The 18,977-nt window shown below is 49.1% G+C and overlaps 1 long non-coding RNA gene across 1 annotated transcript; it reads left to right on the top strand.

Annotated features, from left to right (window-relative positions):
• Window positions 1–10,497: 10,497 nt before the first annotated feature.
• On the top strand, window positions 10,498–11,178 carry LOC116079652. Its single transcript, XR_004114112.1, has 3 exons — window positions 10,498–10,592; window positions 10,809–10,888; window positions 11,114–11,178. It is a non-coding gene; the product is annotated as an uncharacterized LOC116079652 (long non-coding RNA).
• The last annotated feature ends 7,799 nt before the right edge of the window (window positions 11,179–18,977 follow it).

Raw genomic sequence — 18,977 nt, 5'->3', positions numbered from 1 at the left:
CACTGCGTGCCTGTGCCGCGGTGTTCTGTGTCTGCTGTGGTGCATCATGTATCTGCGCCACAAGGCACTGTTCCTATGCTGTATGTACTGTACCTTGAGGCCCAGGTCAATGGTAGACTATAGTGAAGACCTGTTACCTCATAGTACTTTCCAATGTAGAAGGTTAGTGTACTACCACTCAGAGGTACACATAGGACAGGATCCATCGGAGCATGAGTTCAAGTGCACCATGGTACCCGATAGCACGGGCTTCATGCACTTTAGCAGAGATGCCTGGAACCATCACAGCACGACTACGTGGCGCAGTACAGTAAAGGCACGATGCGTCACATCACTAGATCTCCTCGGCATGGTCCGCTGTGTACCTCAGTGAGGGCCCCCTGGGATCCTCAGTACCGCCAGGTTGACTCATCTCTCAGAGTCCTCCTGACAGTTTGAAATCACTGATGTGGGTTTCAGTGAATCTCATTCTCACTGCCGCTAGGCAACCAACCCCACACGCATTCGTCAAACCTCCCCCTGTTCACTCAGAGGTGAATAAATAACAATCTAGGAGCACCGAGTGGTCCTAAGGTGGCTCCCTAGGTCCCAAGCATGCCCCCCAAACCTGATTTTTTCCAACCCTTAGGCTTCTGGGCTAAAGGACATGCAGTAAGCATTTCTCCACCCCCACCTGTCTCTCAGCCTCACCTTCCTCAGACACACCCAAGCAAGCAATGGCAGTGGGCGGAAGCCTGAATTTTGATTGTCTGCTGTTCCTTTTAGAGTGGGGGCGTCTTTATCTTCTGAAAGGAATGACAGCAAGGAACAGCAGCTCCACCCAAAGACGAGCTTCCTGGAGCGTTTGCCGGCCAGCACTTCCCTGTTCAGCCAGCACTTCCTAGCCAGCCAGTCCTCCCCTTGCCTTAGGGTTCAGAGGAGCTTAGTACCACAGAAACTTTCCAGCTGGGCAAATTCTGCACTGGTGGGGTGGAGAAGGACTCCATTCTGTCATTGAAAGCTGGACTCTTAGGGGACCCTGAGTCTAGATGATGGCCGTTGATTGGTTTAACTGTTGTCTCATGGTTCTAACATCATTTATCCCATTGAATGTCTTGGGTTTTTTTTTTCCTACTCTTTATTAGGGTTTAAACCTAGAATTTTGCTTGTGTGTTCAATAGGTGCTCTACCATTGAACACACCTCAGCCTTCTGTCATTGGATCTTGACCCAAGTTCCTAGAGATAGTTTTCAGTCTTTAATACTGGAGATGACTATACCAGGACAGTCAGGACACCTTGACCTTCTCTTTTGCCATTTTTCAGATTGACTTACAGGCAGTATGACTACCCCTAAGAAAGCAGAGTTGTAGGATGAGGGTTGGGGGTCAGATCCCCTCAACACAGATTCTACGGATGAAACTAGGAAGGGTCATGGGGGGGGGGGGCTTCTGAGGAAAGACAGACACTGAGCTCAGAGCTGGAGGGACAGACAAACAGCCCTGAGAGTCTGGAACAGGGTCATAGCACATCCCAAGAATCCTACTCTAGAGTTAACCCTTTATAGTGACAATGTTTAGACTCAAGATGGCCTCGGGGATACAAGTCAGGCCTCCTCTGGAGGACGGCTGAAACCCTGGGACATGTTGAATACTAACAGCTAGCATTTGATATGTGACAAGCTGAGGACACCAAGCAGCTCCATGTGGACAACTGAGAGAGAGAAACCCAGAGGCAGAGGGATGTATCTGTTAGCCACAGAAAGATCCAGAATGCCTCCCTGAGATTCGCTGGGGCCGGTCTCCTTTAATTCTCCCAGTAGCCCAATCTGGAAACTGTCACAAAATTATAACCTTTAAGACAATCATAGGAAAAATTCTTGTCCTTTGTTTAGCCGGATTTGGGGGGTAGAGGGGGATGGACCACAAAAACAAATGAGAAAACAATAGAAACAAAAAATCCAAAGGATCCGATGGTATGTGACCAAGGAAGGCCCTTGTTCCTCCGCTGCCTCCCCACCCAACTCTCCAGTGTGTGCTGTGGGGGATGGGGCGGACAGGGGTGGGAAGGACCTTATTTGTGGGGCACATTATCACCCCAGCAGGGTCTGGACACTCTGGATCTGAGTGTTCTCTTTTCTCTCAATAGGCTGGGTCTTTGTTTGCTCGCTTGTTTGTTTGGGGCCTAGTGGGGAAACCAGAGGCAGTTGACAGAGTCACCTTTTGTATTGGGAAATCAGCTACCAAAAAAGGGCTCCTTGATAGCTCAGAGAGCCTGGAGAGACAGCTCAAGCTAAGAGGGGGCTCTCCTGGAATTTTATCTTCTGAAAACAAGTTCACACACAAATTCTTCTGCCTTTGGCCACCCGGACACTACCCTTCCTTGAAATTCAGAGATGGGCCCCTTCAGGGTCTGGAACTGCAGTGAGGCGGTTCCCCAAAGCAAGGGCTGTGCCTCACAAATTCCTAAGGGCCAGTCATGCATATTTCCTTTCAGTCCAGCAGGAAATCGAAGTGCAGGTGCTAAGAGAAAAACCAAACCACTGTGTTGAACAAAGATACCTCTGGCTCAGGGGGCTGACTCCCAACAGTTTCCCCTTCAAGACCACATGTTAGGGATTGGGCCAAGCGGGGGCAGGTGGGCAGGGTGGGCAGGGTGGGCAATGTCATGTTCTTCCTTCTCAGCTTCTTCTTTCTTCTCTTCCCAGATGCACTCCCGCCCCCATCCTCATTGGCTCCAGGAAGTCTATTAATGAAATGCTGGCAAAATGGATGCTCAGTGCACTCCTAAGAACACACAGGTTTTACCTAACAAAGGCGAAGCTGGAAGCCATTTATCCCAAGCCCTAGCTAGGCTACGGAGCTTTCCTTGAGTGTCTGATATGGACAGAGAGAAGTAGCTGGCACCAGACTAAAACCCAGAACTATTCAAGAACATTTAACTTTACAAGGGAAGTGAGTGGAAGGAGCTTACTCTTAACCCCCTTGCTTACCCAGCAGCCCTCGTGGGCGAGAAGATAGCAGGCCCTCAGCCCTCCATCCTCAGCAGAACCCACATGCAACTGTGTTCTCTTCTCTCTGCCTGGCAGGACAGGAGGCACCCTATGCCCCAGGATACAAGCGGAAGTCTGGACCGTGTCTTGAAGATTCACCATCTTCTGGGTGAGGCAGCTCCCATCAGCACTTGGGAAGCAGTGGTGGAGGACTAACTTCAGGTCCACCTTGGATGACGTGGTGAATCGTGAGTCTTAAAGCCAGGCAGTAGCACCTGCTGGTCTGATTCTTTGTTTTTAAAGTGACACTGATTCTTCGCAGCGTGTTATACTTCCACGTACACTTTAGAATTCACTTAGCATGCTTTTACCAGTTTCCATGCTTAAAAAAAAAAAATCCTCTCTGAGTTTTTATTGAAATTATGCTGACTTGTAATTTAGAGAAGATGTTCTTTTGACCTTTGCTTTGAGAGAGGATCTTGCTGTGTAGTCCAGGCTGGCTTCCAGTTCATCACTCTGCCTTCACACCCAGCCAACAAAGATGCTTTAACATGAAGCCTGTCAAGCCGTACTGCTTCTCTTATTATCAGCTGTGTGATTGTGTGTGTTCTGAAAATTGAACCCAGGTCCTCTGGAAGAGCAGCCAGTGCCTGTCACTGCGGAGCCACCTCTCCAGCCCCCTATTTATTCCCTCACTCTTTTTTTTTTAATTAGATATATTTTATTGTACACGTATGATTGTTTAGCCTCTGTGAGTGTAACACACGCGTGTTTCGTGCCTGCAGAGGTCAGAGAGCACCAGAAGGCACCAGATCTAGTTCTAGTTTCTTGGAGCTGGAGCCGTACATATTTAGGAAGCGCTGTGTCGCTGGTAGCAGGGAACCTAGGTCTTCTGTAAGAGCAGCAAGAGTCCCCAGCTGTTGAACCATCTCTCTAGGCCCCTCTCGCTTTGCTCTCATCCTTGCCTTCTCTCCATTATGCTTTGTAGTTTCACTGTGTTAACCCTTGACCAATGTTTCCCTGGGTGTTTCGTGGTTTTGATATCACTATAGGTGGTACTTTTACTTCAACCTCTTTCTTTATGTTCTGCTTATTTGTAGCAAACACGTAGAAATACAATTTGCTGTTCAGTTTTGCTAAACCCATTGGCGGGATCTCCATAGCTTTGTTATATTAGGTTTTTATAGACTTGAGACAGGGGTACTGTGTGCACAGAGTTTGTAATTATCCCTACTGTGCTTCTAACATCTGGAGATAAGTAATCAGCTACTGTTCTCCTGGCGGTCTCCCTGCCTGCAGACTTAGCCATTCAATTAGTGGATGTGTTTCTTGTGGTATGGGGACTGAGTGTTGAACCTTTGGCTTAGGGCCTGACAGTCTGCAACAAAGCTAGATCCAGCTCTATTTGTACATTTTATTTTGAGACAAAGTCTCACAAAGTTGCCCAGGCAGGCCCTGAATTTACTCTGTAGTCCAGGCAGGCCTTGAACTTTCGATCCCCCCAGCCCCAGTCTCCGGAACAGCCAGGATCACAGGCCTAACCGCCAGGCCCAACCCAATATCTTATTGATCTTTTACACTATCAGTTTTTGGTTTCATTGATTTTTCTCTGTCACGTTTGTTTTATGATTTGTGGCTTTCTGGTTTGATCTTGGTTATTTCCTCTTTTCTGCTGACTTTGAGTTAAATATATTGTCCTTTACCTAGCTTATCAGTTTAGAGGTGAGGGACAGGGACCTAAACTAAACATTTGACTCTGTCTGCTCCAGAGTCCTCAAATTCCCATATGTTAAATTTTATATGATATGCTATTTATATTTTTTATTTTTTTATTTTTTTATTTTTAGAGACAGGGTTTCTCTGTATAGCCCTGGCTGTCCTAGAACTCACTCTGTAGACCAGGCTGGCCTCGAACTCAGAAATCCACCTGCCTCTGCCTCTCAAGTGCTGAGATTAAAGGTGTTCGCCACCACTGCCTGACTTTATATGATTTATTTACAGTACAGAACACTTTCTGGCTGGTGCCTGCAATGCTAGCACTAGGGAGGCTGAGGCAGGAGGATTGCCACAACTTTAAATCTAGCCAGACCTATATAGACAAAACTAAAAAAACTAAAAACTCCTGCCTGCCCTCCCGCTTCGTTTATCCTTCCTGTTCTTTGGGTCTAGGGTTGTTCGGAAATTTGCTATGACCTGTATCTTTTTAAACACAGCACTTGTCTTGCTGCCCAGTCTGTGGTCTGTCTTTATAAGTGTTTTGTGTGCATTTGAAAGAAATATCTTGGGTCCAGGTGGAGTGTTCCATAATTGTTAGCCATGTCCAGTTGGCGGCTTAGCCAGTCCAAGCCCCACATACCCTTGCTGGCGTTCCGCCTAGTTGCTCCATCAAGTATTGGGAAAAAAGATGTAGAAATAAATGCCCACCCTGCGTGGCAGAGTCCTCTCTTTCTCTGTGTGGTTCTTTGTGTATCTGGAAGCTGTGCGGGGTCATTGTGCCCAATGGATTAATGACCCCGTTATCATTACAAAATGAACCTTTTTAGCACTTCTCTCTGAAGCCCACTGGTCTGGCATTAATGCGACCTTTATTTGCCAGAGCCAGAGATGCAACCTAGCACCCCGCTTCTTGTTTGGCAAGCATGCAACTACGGAGCCACACCCACAATCCTCAGCCTTCTTTTGGTCAGGGTTAGCAGCTCGCGTCTCCTCTCATCCTTTGTGCTTCCACATCCTTGCAGGCAGTGTTGGACCTTGCTTGTCTGCTGATGGGGGTGTTTGTCAACGGATTGCGAGGATTGATTTTAGTTGCATTTAAGCCTACCTTCTACTTGGTTTCCTTTTCTCTACCAGCTCCTCTTTTTCCTTTTCCTCTTCCATCTTCCAAGCTAATTGTTATTTTGCATTGTACCAGTTTATCTCCCTGGTAGATTTGTTAACCATAATTCTTTGCTTTCTTGCTTTGCTCCTTGCTTTAAAAACTATAGCACACGGGTGCTTCACACAGAGCACAAGGACCTCAACACCCGCTCTCTTTACCATGGTCGCAGATGTTACTTTCTGTGTGTTGTAAACTCTACACTACATCTCCAGTATTTTAAACTGCTAATTATCTTCTAATGAAATCTAAATATTGGACTGGAGAGATGGTCCAGTGATTAATAGAGTTCATAAATATGACTCTCAGGACTCACATCGGGCAGGTCACAGCTGTCTATAGCTCCAACTCCAAGGAAACCCCACGTGCCTGGTCTCCACAGGCACCAGTACTCATGTGCATGTGCCTGCACACATAACCATAATTAAAAGTAATAAAATAATTCTTTGAGACAGAGTCTCATTATGTAGCCCTAGAACTTAGTATGTACACCAGGCTGGACTCTTAAGTCTGAGATCTGCATGACAGTACGTTGGACTAGGGGTAAAACCATATACTACCACACACAGCGTATGAAATATTTTTCTTAAAAAAAAAGAGGAATTTAAAGAATTTTTTTTTCAAAAACAACAACAACAAAAAAACCATTCTTGAGTATTTACTGACATAGTTTGATGTTTGACGCTCCTCAGTTTGACAGGTTTACTTGACATTTCCTGAGCTGTGGGTACACCCTTTCAGTTCCAGGATGTCTGTAAAAGGTTTTATTGCACCTTTGTTCTTGGGAGTTATTTTCAGAGAGGGTGGAATGTGAGAGTGACAGCTCTTTCCTTAAGGACACTTCAAAGATGCTGCTGCCATCCTCTTGTTTGTATGTTGTTTCTAGCCAGAAATCTGCATTAATCCTTGGCTTTGTTCTCTAAATCCCTGCCTTTCCCCTCTGGCTGCCTTTAAGGATTTTCCCTCCTTGTCATGGTTACTAGTTTAGACAGATTGTGGGGTATCGGGGTGTCATTTTTTGCTCCCTTGGTCTTCACTTAGGGTTCACTGAGTTCTGGTTGTGGGTGAATCTGACCATATACTGGTGATTAATTCTTAATACCTCTTCTAACCCAGCTATCCCTTGTGCACCCCAGTCACCTCTATATGGAGATGCATGCTCTCACCCAACAACTCTCTGGGTTCACTTTGGGTCTCTGGGCCCCTGGCCCCCAGGTGATTCATTTTGAAGGTCCCCACTCCTCCATGCCCTCTCCCCTTGCTGTGTCCACTCTGCCAGTGGTCTGCGGTGTGCAGTTCACCTCAGCGGTCCCTGGAAGTTCAATTTGTTTTCCTCCTTTTCCTAATCTCTTGCATGACTGTGTATCTTTTGAAACTCTGAGATATAATTGCAATCACCCTGCCTAAGTCCTCGGCTGCTTATTCGAAAGTCTGAGGAGTCCCCGGTCAGCTGTAATTAACCAGAGCCTCCTTGTGGGTGGCATTCTTAAACTTCTTGGAACGTCTGGTAAACTTTTTAACTGGCTGCCAGACCTTGGAAATTTCACCCCGACTGTGCACTGATATCTCTGCATTCCTGTAAATATTCTTGAGCTCCTTTCAGGGGTGCAGTCGAATTACCTGGGAATGGTTTCATCCTTTTGGGTCTGGTTTATATCACATAAGAGGTGGGTTGGAAACACATTTAATCTCAAGCTAATTATTTCCCTCTGCTGGGGATAGAATTCACCTTCTGAGAATTCCAGCCAGCACCCTGAAATGTGAGGCTTTCCAGACTGACTGAGGGATAACAGAAGTGATCCACAGCCCTAGTGAGCGAATGCTGGCCACTGTCCCTGGCTGATCTCTTCGGATGATTTAAACTGTGGTGCTGGTTGTTTTGTGGAACTTGGGATAAAACCCAGGACCTGTAGCACATTAGGCAAGCATTTCTACCTTTGAGGGGACCCACAATACCTGACATTTTTCTCTTTAGGAGAGAGAGGGAGAGAGAGATCTGCTGGATGCCTTAGGGAAAGTCCCGGGGCCCAGAAGCTTCCTCTCTTGATGGCTCTTCCTTTCTCCTTGTGCTCTTACCTGAGAGCTCTGACACCCTGAATTTCTCCCTGCTCAATGCTGGCTCCTCAGCAAGGGCTTCCTCCAAAAGCTGTCTGAATTTTCCCTCCTGGAATCTCAGCCCAGGACAAAAGCTAGAGCAGCCACTCTTTTGTCTCCAGTCTTTCAGCCATGTTCATCTTAAACCACACTTTCAAAAGTTCCCCAGTGTTCTTGTGGTGGTGAGGTGTGTGTTTGTGCATGTGCATGTGTACATGTGTATGTGCACGTGAGCGTGCACGCGTGTGTGTGTGTGTGTGTGTGTGTGTGTGTGTGTGTGTGTGTGTTTTCATACAAGCCTTTAGCCTGGGTCTCACTGATTAGGCAAGGCTAGCTAGCCAGTGAGCCCCAGGGATCCTTCTGTCTCTACTTGATAAACTCTGAGAGATTCTAAGTGCATACCACCATGTCTAGCTTTTTTACATGGTTTCTGGGGAGTTGAACTCAGTTCCCTTGTGTTCACCCAACCTGCACATAATCAACAGGACTATCTCCCCAGCCTACTCTTGTGACTTCACATGAGACTCAATCTGTTCTTTGCTATGCCAACTGTAAATATGGAAGTTCGGCCGTTATGTTTCCAGACGTGATGGCCCATATCCCCACAGCTTCAATTAGGCATGTTTAAATGTAGGTCCTATTCTGTCTGACAGGAGGGTACAGTTGTCATTTGGGGAATCTCCTAGTGTTTATGTATGAAAAGCGGACCGCTTGCTTTCTCTAGGAAACCAAGAATAGGATCAGGAAAGCATAGGATCTAAACTCTCAGAGGGTCTCAAGGGGTCCCAAGCACACAGGCTCCAGCTCAGTTAAACTATCAGAAGCCAAAGCTCATAACAAAATGGATAGAAGTATCAGAAGCTGGTGGTGCTGGGGAAGACATGGCATTAAGGCCAGCGCCCTTGGAGGTGGTGTCCGCAGGGTGACAAGTGAAGGCTCCCACCAGCTGTTACTTCTGTACAGCCAGGGTGGGGGCTCAGATCTGGAGAACAACCAACATCTCTTGCTGAAGGCCTCTCTGCTTGCCAAGCCACCTCTGGACCTGAAGCCCCCTCCTCTCTCCCTCAGGGCCTTTGCCTGTGGGACAAGTTCAAGGCCGCCAGCGGGCCAGCTCAGGGTTGAGGCAGGGCAAGCTGGGGCCTCACATGGCTGGACTGCCCAAGCCAAGGGGCTGCCAGGGTATCAGCTAATCCCTTCAAGAGGCCGGTAAGAGTGGGTTTTGGGTCCCATTTTCCATATTAGGAGCCAGAACTCCTGAGGTACTCAACTGGCGGAAGGGCCAACTCCAACTCTTCCTGTTCTTTAGCCATGAGCTGCCCCTTTACTCAAAAACTGCTGTTCCTTAAGTTCCAGGGCACCCAGACCCCAGACTCTCACCTTGGCCCATTGCCTAGGGAGAAATAAGACACCGGAGAGCTCCCTGCTTGGGCCTTCTCAGCAGAACAAAGCTGTGCATTCCCGAGTCATCTGTAGCAGGTAATGATGGATTGAGAGGGTGTGGGACGAGGGTCTGTCCTAAATAGGACATGCTGGGAGCCTGGCAGGACACAGCTATGTCCTGATCTCACACATGCGTGGGGCTAAAATTGGAGTTGAGGTAGTCTTGACTTTTTCCAACCTTGGTTCACCCATCCTTGGCCTCCACTTGGGAAGAGTGGACAGGTGGTCCTGGCCCCTGGGCCCATGTACTGGAATTCCTGTGCTCTCAGCAGAAGCCCTAAAATAGCCCAGGACAGGAGACTTCATGGCGCTGTACCCTGCCTCCCTGTGAGGAGCCACAGGGTTTCTGTGGACAGACACAGGGGCTAATACCTTCTGCTCCCCAAGCCTGTGGTGATCTGGGGAGTTGAGGCACCAGGCAGGCCTGGCCCTGGATTTCTACCCAATTGCTTGCTGCCTGGCGGCTTGGGGTGAGTCTCCTAAGCCCTGCGAGTCTCCCATTCCTCATTTGCTCATGTTTTTTGCCCTTCCCTCTGTGGGGCCTGGAGACTCACCATTCTCCAAAGTGCCTTAATTGGTCCTTTTTCTCATTCCCAAAGCCCTACAGCCCTGTCTCATTGCTTCCATGGATCCAGAACCCACAGAGTTGGCTATGCAAGGATTCATCCTGCGCTCTGAAGTGTGCAATTTACTTCTGCCTAAAGCCGCTGTCCTCTGTTGGTTTCAAGTGTCCCCAGCTGACATACAGGGAGAGCAGTGTGGTGGCTGCATGAGTTTCTTGGCAGAGAGCTGATTTACCAGGTTCCAACTTGGGGCTCAGGGGCCAGGCAGGGCCTTCGTCTGGTGGGAAGCAGGTTTCGGCCTGAAGGGATCGCACTCAGGGGACTATGTGCCTGATTCTTACAAGAGTTGGTCAAGAATGCTCTCTGTCCTGGTTTTCGGCTGGGAAAACTGGGGCCCATTAGTAAGAAGTGACACATTCAGGCACACATGGCCAGCAGCAAACAGACCTGACGGTGGCACCAGTTCTGTCGAAATCTGACATGCATGTTGGTAGCTCTATCATATACATACACCTAAAGCCACAGAAACTTCTAATAAAGGTCTCTTATTCTCATTAGGAAGCCACAACTTGTAGAAGTCAATCAAGAGCTTCCTGGCGCTGTGTCCCATGTCCTGAGATGTTTTCAGGGTCAGGAATCTGTGTGTGTTGGGTATGTTGGCCAAGACCCCAGAGCAGCTCTGAGGCCCTGCTGGCTCTCTGTAGCCACCTCAAGACCTTCACCTGAACCTGGTGGGTGGGTAGAGGGGAATGACTTCTTTTCCTTATAAGTCCAGCCCTTGGGACACTCGGGTGGCTTGGTGCCTGGCAGCTGTAGCCATTACTGACCTTCTATTTGTGGACTGTAACCTCTGTACCATTCTGAAAGGTCTTTCTGAAGTGGTAGCTCTGCAGCAGGGGCCATCAAAGGACTGATCCTGTCTCCAAGGGCCTCAGCTCTGCCCTTCGGTGAGTTTCAGGACAAGTATGGTTATGTTGCAATTTCTTTTGGACTCCGGACACTCATAGTTTGCTGGGCTTTGCATGACCCCCAAAGGAGGGTCTCCTCCCCTTGTCTGCAGAGAGCTATGGCTCCAAAGTGACAAGCTCAGCCAGGTTTGGAATCTAGGTCTGTGTGTGTCTAAAAAGCATAGCCGATCTTTTAGAGGGGTCATATAGTCTGTCTCTCTGCAGATGAGGTAAAGAGGCCTGGGATCCCAGCACACAGGAGCAAGAAGCAGGAGGTTTTCTACTTTGAGGTAAGTTGAGTCTATACAGTGTTGTTGTAGGCTAGGCTGAGATACATACTGAGGCCCCCATCTCCAAACCCTACACAAGACCCCCATCTCCAAACCCTACAAGACCCTCATCTCCAAACCCTACACAAGACCCTGGCTCCAGTCCCAAGAGCTGCAGAGCAACAAACTAACACCATAAAAGGTCTGCCTTTCAGATTCTTCTTTAGATACCTCCCTAACAGGTGGTCAAGGGCAGTGCCAACATGATGTGCCATGTCCCGGGCTATTTCCAGGCCCTGCTTTGGTTACAGGCATCTGAGTTTTCCAACAGGTGGCAGGACCACCCGATGTCCCCCCATCACAAGTGGAGCAGGCGCCATGGAGAATGGAACAGAGTACGTGCAGGCTCATTCTGGCACAGGCTGGAATGTACACAGGACCTGGGGTCTGGTTTCAAGTTGGCCTTTCCCCTCTACACTCCACGAGCAGCCGTTGTGTTAACCGTGGTCAGAACTAGCCGCCACGGCTCTAACAGTTACACATTTTCTTCCATTATCTGACCCAAAGCTGAACAGGTGCTAGACGGACAGGTTCCCAAAGTTTCCAGCCGAGTGTAGGGGACGGCAGTCCCTGAGAAAAATCTCTTCTAAACTGTGTAGACCTACAGAGTTCTCTAGAAGAGTGTCCGCCCTGACAGTACAAGAACTTTGGGTTTTAAGACCAGGGGCTGCAGAGAAGATGACTAGGTATCTTCATAACTCCCAGTATCTTTATCTGTCTGGGAACAGAGTTGAGACCCTCTCCTGATGCAGACTGTTTGTTGACATGACCTCCCTTAAGGTCCCCCATGGCCCAGCTTTCTCTTGGCCTTCCCTAAAGCTCTTTCTGTTCATGAAGAGATAGCCAGATACTGGCTGTTGCTCCTCAGGGGTGAACAGAGAGGAACATATACTCTAGCCATCCCTTGGATAGCTTTAAAGCCACCCTAGGCTATTGAAGGACAGCTAGGAAGTGAGGATAGACAGTATGTATCACAAATGTGGAGAGAGGAGCCACAGCCAGTCGGTGGCAGACCCTGAGACCTAGGCAAATCGCAGGAGCAGTTCTACTAGACGTAGAAAGAGCTCTTCTCCTAGTGGATGAGGACTGGCCAGAAACTGCAGGACTTACATATACAGAAGCCTGGGTGGGAGACTGCTCTCAAAGCCTTCCTTCTGCATACCACAGCTCTCCACACCAGGCCCTAGGGTATGTACTAAGATCCTGTCCCAGAAGTGCCATCTATATGTGTGGGGAGAGTTTCAATAGGTCTTTTTCTCCCATCATGGGAGCTTGCCAAGATCTGTTTGTCCCCAGGTCAGGGAGCCTGAGGAAGCTCTGTATGAGGAGACAGCAATGTCTAGGTGACCTGCCTGGGCCTCTAGCCAGGTTGGGGCTCCACCCCAGCCAGGCTACCCTGCCTAGGTTTTCAGCCTTGAGTGTTGGAAAGCTGTACAAAGATGGTATTCATGGTGAGGCCTTAAGTCCTCTTCAGGATGCTTCAGGGTTTAAATAAATACATAAGGAAGTTGGATGATGGGGCCAGACCAGGCTTGTCAGGGTAGTGGCTGCAGCTCAAGTTAGGAGAGAGAAAGCACAGCTTCCATGTGCACCACAGCTTCCACGTGCACAGCCTCCTTAGCCCTGGGGAATCTCTTTCTCTTTGTCTGACTGTGAGACTCCCATAGAACCTGACTCAGCAATGGGTGGGATTTCTCCAAAGCCAGACACTATCTGGAGGCTAGATAAGGGCTTTAAGCTTCCATAGCTGCACTTAGCAGATTCTGGGATTTCTCTCTTCACTCATTTACAAAGGCAGTGCCTGGGGTTGGCTATCCCACAGTGAACATCTAAGACATGAGGCACAGTGAACTGCAGAGCTGGCCGTGCTGGGTATCTGAGTAAGCAAGGAAACTGAGGCATAGAACCAGCCCTGAAGTTAGAAAGTGGGAATTCAAACCTCCTCCAGGAGTATGTTCACTGGGCCCCTGTGTGGGAGGGGGTGCTGACCTTCGGTGTGCTTGTATTGCTGCACACACCACCCCCAGCCTGCACAAACAGAGCAGGAAAGGCCTCTGCGTGACCTTTGACTTTTGAAGAGATTCCTGTGTCTGGATGACCTTTGACTTCTGAAGAGAGTCACCAAGGCCAGGGGCCCACTGACCTTCTGTTTGAAGCTCTGCTTCTGGTTCTGAAGTACGTTAGGGGCAGGAAGAGGGCAGAGGGGGCTGACCACACCAGCCAAGCATGTGGCTTTCCTCTGGCAGGCCTGGGGGACACTGTGTCAAGGTCTGACAATGACTGAAATATGGAACGTCTTCCCGTCCCTTGTGAGGAAACCTGGCTCTCCAAAACCGGATCCTTTTAAAGAGGGGATTTGGGGAAGAAGAGCCACTCCCTTGCTATGGCGACTCAGGAAAGCAAGCTCTTGCTGTGACAGTTTATTGAGGAAGTCAGACCCTCTTCTTCAGCCCCACTGAGGAAGGAGGGCTTCTTGGAAGAAGGCCCACCTCCCTCTAAGCCTTGAGCTCTTGCAGTCTCTTACTGGAAAAGGGCCTCTGGGGAAAGGCAACAAACTGCCCAGTGGGGTCAGCCCCAGCTAGCCGATTGATGAATGAGTCCTCAGCCATGCTGGGTAGGATCCTGTGACATAGATAGATGGGGAGGGGGGGTCAGCCAACCCTGGAATCCTCCCACACTCCAAGCAAGGCTCCGCTCCCCCAAAAGCAGCTCCTGAGGGCAGAGGAAAAGAGGCACACACTCCCTTCCTCCATGATTCAAGTCAAGTTCCTATTTTTCCTATGCATTTTGCATCCCCTGTTGTCATTGTATAGCCTCTCTGGCTTTAATAGAATTCTCCAAGTCATCTGCCATCATTGGAGTGGGGATTGGCGCAGCTTTTTTGGAAGAGCACTTTAAATGTTTCTTTGTGATGCATTGTACATATGGATAGAGTGCTTGGGTCACTCATTTCTCCCCCAACAGCTCTATTTGTAATTAGAATAACAAAAAAAAATTGTGGTGACCTTGTTGCCCATCATTAAAGAAACGGCTTGATGAAATGCATCCATTTAAGGAATACTATTTACTACTTGGTTGACAGACAGAGTGAAGCCGGGTGGCATGCACAGGCAGGGGAAGTCGGGAGCGTGTTGTTGGGAGCAAAAACGAGTTGAAGGGACCGTCTGTGTCGGATGATCCCATCTGTTAAAAAAAGCATGAGTGTGTACATATTTAGTTAAATGACTGGATATGCCTAAAAATATTTGGAAGGAGCCACAGCAACCACTCAGCAGTGAATATTTTGGGGGAATCTACATTCATCCCTATCTGAATCTGTTACAACAAGCTACTTCTGTCACGTAAAAATAAAGATCAGCCAAAATGGCTTACCTTCAGAGGCAGTCAGCATCCCAAGGGAGCATGGCCCTATGCACCCCATGGGCTCTGCCTGGTGCCTCTTTGAGCCATATCTGGGCCTCTGGAGGGAGACACCCTTCCCCAGCGGAGATCTGGCTTCCTGGGTGTTTACAGATGCAGACCTCAGCAGGTGTTGTCTGCTATCCTTTAGATCGGTTGTATCTTTAGCCCTTTGTTTCTTTGTGGACTTTGGTTGGATGTGGACAGTGGGACCAGAAACATCCAGAATCCACTCCTAGGTCATAACAGATCCTGTTATCTGTGCCTTATCACTTCCTTTAGATCCTTCCTTTAGATCCTTGTTTTCCCTCTGTGGCCACTCCTGAATTTTGCCCCCGAACTTTGAGGAACTTTGTCCTGGCAGGTTTCATGACAGAGATAGATGTCGGGACAGGAGGCTGCATGGGTGTCTGGCATGGGTGAGTGGTTTGGACCATGGGTTGCCAACATGACACCATGACATCTGGCCCACATGGCAGAGGACAGACACATTCTCTGTGCTCCTTCTGGAACTTAGCAAAGCTCAGACTCTGAAGTGCTGCCCTCGCAGGCCTGGAACCCCTTGTTGGGAGACTATTCTATAATGAGAGAGAGCAAGGAAAGAAGGAAGGCCAATGGAAGTCAATGAGACAAATGAGAGCATGGAGGAAGGCTAATGGAAGACAGTGACCTCTTGTCCTAGAAGTAGATAAGGTAGGTTGAGGAAGGGCCATCCACTGAGGAGCCACAACCCCGTCACCAAGCCCAGCCATGGGGACATCACCTCCATTTTGTCTCTACCTGTCCTACACACCTACCAAGAGCTTATTAGCTCTGATTTTGGTTCACTTAGGAGGGTAGATGACACCATTGTCCACATATACCTAAGACATGCACATTTTTCAAATTTGGAACAGACAAGGAACAATCATCTCATGGTGGCCACCTGTCCTTGCAGTCACCTGGAGAGGGCACAGGGCCAAAGGGTTTTGCCAGGGCAACCGTGAAGGAGCTAAAGTCTCTGTGGCATAAACACGGGGCCATCTCCACTACGCAAGTCCACATCAGAGCACTCACTTGGAGCCTGGAATGACTCCATGCACAGCCAGCCCCCCAACGATATCTACGCAGCCCTTCACAGGAGCAGGATGTACCACTTGCACGGGCTTGGCTTACACGGTTGTGGGATTTCACAGTAGGGTTTGGCTGAGTCTGGTTTGAGAACAGGGCTGTTTATCAAGCTGCCGAAGGATGATACTCTGTTACACATCCAGGAAGCTTACTCAGTAGCTGCGGACCTTCCAGAGATACAGCTTTGAAAGACAATTAGTTACTCCAGGAAGCCAACAAGAAATAAGGCAGACTGTGCAAGTCTAGGGGGCCTCTGCTCTAGCTAGTCAAGAGATGAGGGCCAGCTGGATCACCCTGTCTGGAGGGGCCGAAAAGACAGTGACAAAAGTAACCCCACTTCTGGGCTTAGCAGGATGCCGAGCACAGCCGTGATATACCCACTTGACTGGTGAGGAGACCAAGATGCCACGAGGTTAGACCTCTGCCCTAGCCATAGAGCTAGCTACGACACAGGTGGCCTGGGGCCCGTATCTTTCCAGACCCCAGCCTGTCACCATGTCCAGATGCCACCCTGGGCCAGGATAGGATCTGCCTGAGACCTCCAGCAAGAATAGAGAAATCAAGTCAGCCCTAATTAAATCACACACAGAGCGTGGAGGATGGGGGCCTGTGCCACCTGCCTGCAGGCTTTATTGTACCCAGTTAATCCTGTCCAGGTGTCTTCTGGCGGCCCCTGATCAATTAGTCACTGCAACTGAAGCTGAGTGTAATTAATTATTCAATTTTGAGCTGTTCCAGCTTAATGCGGCTGAAGTGACATCATGTAGCCCGGGCGTGCTACAGGCAAGGGACAAAGGCAGGCAGGGCTGAACAAAAGCCCCCGTGCGGTGCACCTGACCCGTTCTGAGTCAGTACTAATCCTCCGGCCTCACAGATCGAGCCCACTCACCTCACACTCGTGCTGAGCAGGTGTGTACACCCCCACACGGGCCTGCTGACCTCAGCCTGCACCGGGAGGCTGGACTCTGGGGTCAGTGACCCTCATTAATCAGTGTTCTGTCCCTACTCAACTCTGAACCTTGCTTCTTCCTCACTCCAGAGCCTGAATTTGTAGCTCTTAGGGAACCCACAGGATTCTTCTATGGCCACCACTCTACCCTAACACCAGGCACTGAGGGGAGGTGGGGGTCCTGGAAGCCCCAAAGCAAGCATTGAATCTGAGAGAGGCTGGGCGGAATCGCAGCAAAGCCTTCGCTGTATGGGGCCCACCTGGAAGGCAGTAAAGGGAATTAAAGCGCATTGTCCGCTCTTCCTCTGTGGCCTGAGGGAAATACTTCTCCTTCTCTTTCTTCCTAATTGGATCTCAGCACCAGCATCTACCTCCCTATCTCCACAATCAAGCCCTAACATTCAGTCTGACTCCAAGGAGTCAGGGATCTGCAGGTCTCAGACTACTTCTTCCTCCTGTAAGTCACACAGAGTTTGTGTGCACAAAGCCCGTTCCTAGTTCCTGTCTTATGGACTTAGAGCAGCCCTCACATGCTTTGCAGCTTCCTTCTTCGGGACCCTGTTCTCTTTCTTCTTGCTACCAAACAGACAGCTCTCCAGAGTCCACAGCCACTCGGGTCCCCCTCCCTCTCGAAAAGGGTACCTAGTACATACGCCTTTATAGGCTCCTCCAGCTCAGGGCAATGACCTCTCTCCCTGACTGTGTTTTCTGGGTGCCCAGCTCTAAGCTAAGCGCTTAATGGACCCTCCAGAAATGTTTGCTGAATTCATGAAAAAAGAAATGATTAAATCAGCCAAATTGAACTCATTATCTCCCCCCCACCCCCTTTCGCCAACGAGGGAGACCCTGGACCCTGCACGTAGATAATGGTGTCATTACCGGCTACTCTGCCTGCCCAGCTGCCAGGGCATCTCCACTCTCTTCTCGCCACACCAGCAACCAATGACCTATCTGGTTGACTCAAAACAGACCCCAGCCCTGCATGTTTCCCAGCCCCTCCTCACAAGCCGGATTTGGGGCTTATTGTCTCCTCCTAGTGTGTCTGTGTAGGTCCATTCCGAGCTCTGTCTTCAGCATTCCCCCTATAGCCTATAGCCAAGGTGACTTCTTACTGGCCTTTCCAAACTGCCAACTGGACACAAAGTGTTCTGCTTTCAAATGTCCAGACGACTGGAGTAGAGAGGGGTGGGAGATGACTTGTCTGGTGTTGATGAGTTTCTGGGCTCCACCCTCAGTGGCTCAGAAAGAATGAACAAAGAAAACAAAATGTTCAGGTGATCTGAAAATTCAATTTCTGGGCATGCACTAGGGGGGAAAAGAAGCCAGCAGGGCCTCTGACAGAAACTTGCTCATCCATATTCTTAGCAGCATTGGCCACAGCAGACTAACAATGGAGATAGCTAAGTGTCCCCAAATGGAGTCCACCTGATGTGGTCATCGGGCACAGTGGGATGATGCCTGACTTTACAAGAGCAGGACACAGGCCAGGCATGGTGATGCACTCCTTTAATCCCAGACCTCAGAGGCAGATCTCTGTGAGTTCATCTAAAAAAAAAAACAAACAAAAAACAAAAAACAAAAAAACCCAAAACCCAAGTATAGGAAGGCACGGCCACAGCGTGAGATGCCGGGCTGTTGTTCTGAATGAGATGAGGAAGGATAGATTGCATATCTCCACTCATACAGTGAACGCAGGGGAGAAAACACTCGGCGTGGGTGTGTGTGGAGAGCACTGCATCATGGGAATGGAGTTCTGACTGGTGTGAATGGTGATGGCAGAAGCACAAAGTGTGCCTTGTGCCTTGACCATAAGTGCAAGGTCAGACAGGCTGGACATAGGTGATGTCTACAGATATGTAGTGGTATGATGGCAGTTTTGTCCACAGCAGACCAAATGTGTGGCAGTTTCCACAGGAGTGTAAGAGCTGACAAATCCCTATACTCAGGGTGTTCCTCCCCCCTCCCCACTTCCAAACCCACCCCCTGCTCTTTCTGTCTCTCTTTTCTTCTTTTTCTTTATTTCCTGGCAATGAGACTAGAACCAGGAGCAGATCCACACCAGGCAAGCTCTCTTATCACCAAGCCCCTCCCAGCCTCTCTCTGCGTCTTTCTTCTGGTCTTAGATGTGTTCTTACCATGTGCTCACCACCTGCTGTGTTCATAAAGGTCTATGCTGCATGTATCCGCAATCTGGATATCCTGTGCCAAACATACAAGTCACATGTACCACAGACTGTGCTGTGCAGCTTGGTGCGGGAACACTGTGACCTGCTCACAGTGACCAAAAGACCTAATTCATGAT

Source organism: Mastomys coucha, unplaced genomic scaffold (genome assembly GCF_008632895.1).
Source record: "Mastomys coucha isolate ucsf_1 unplaced genomic scaffold, UCSF_Mcou_1 pScaffold6, whole genome shotgun sequence".
Lineage (NCBI taxonomy): Eukaryota > Metazoa > Chordata > Mammalia > Rodentia > Muridae > Mastomys > Mastomys coucha.
This window is presented reverse-complemented; position numbering and strand designations above follow the sequence as displayed.